Source organism: Arachis hypogaea, chromosome 6 (genome assembly GCF_003086295.3).
Source record: "Arachis hypogaea cultivar Tifrunner chromosome 6, arahy.Tifrunner.gnm2.J5K5, whole genome shotgun sequence".
Lineage (NCBI taxonomy): Eukaryota > Viridiplantae > Streptophyta > Magnoliopsida > Fabales > Fabaceae > Arachis > Arachis hypogaea.
This window is the reverse complement of record NC_092041.1, coordinates 43276401-43277193: the sequence shown is the minus strand read 5'-3', so window position 1 is coordinate 43277193 and position 793 is coordinate 43276401. Positions and strand designations below refer to the sequence as shown.

The 793-nt window shown below is 44.9% G+C and overlaps 1 non-coding gene across 1 annotated transcript; it reads left to right on the top strand.

The window, feature by feature from the left end:
* Nucleotides 1–406: 406 nt before the first annotated feature.
* On the top strand, nt 407–510 carry LOC112700083 (small nucleolar RNA R71). The gene has a single exon (XR_003153005.1). It is a non-coding gene; the product is annotated as a small nucleolar RNA R71 (small nucleolar RNA).
* Nucleotides 511–793: the final 283 nt, after the last annotated feature.

Below are 793 nucleotides of genomic sequence, written 5' to 3'. Positions count from 1 at the left end.
CCATCCTGGGTTGTAAGTGTTGGAATGTGGATCATATGATTGCCTTTGTTGGTTTCCCACATAGTTAGCCTCTTCCCAATCATTTCCTTCTTCCTCTTGATCTTGTGTGTGTATTGCAGCCACTTGCTTTGTGTCTAACTTCCTGGTAAGCTCTGCTAGTTGCTTGGCAAACACCTTGTTTTGGGCTAGGATTGCATCAACATGGTTCAGCTCCATGACTCCCTTAGTGTTGTGCCTTTCTGAAGCATAGTAATACTCATTCTCAGCCACTGTCTCAATCACTTCAATGGCTTCTTCCACAGTCTTTTTCCTGTTCAATGATCCTCCTGATGAATGGTCTACAGCCTTTCTTGATTCATAGGAAAGCCCATCATAGAAAATATGCAATTGCACCCAGTCAGGGAACATGTTTGGTGGGCATTTCCTTGTCAACTCTTTGAACCTCTCCCATGCCTCGTAGAGCGTCTCACCATCCTGTTGTCTAAAAGTCTGAACCTCAGATCGAAGCCTATTGACCTTTTGTGGGGGGTAGAAACGTGCCAGAAACTTGCTCTCCACCTCATCCCAGGTTGTTAGGCTGTCCCTTGGGAATGATTCCAGCCACTTAGCTGCCTTGTCCCTAAGTGAAAATGGGAACAAGAGCAGTTTATAGGCATCATCCTGGACTCCATTGGACTTCACAGTGTCGCAAATTCTCAAGAATTTGGTGAGATGTTGGTTTGGATCTTCATTAGCACTCCCACCAAATGAACAATGGTTTTCCACCAATGATATGAGCTGTGGTTTGAGTTCA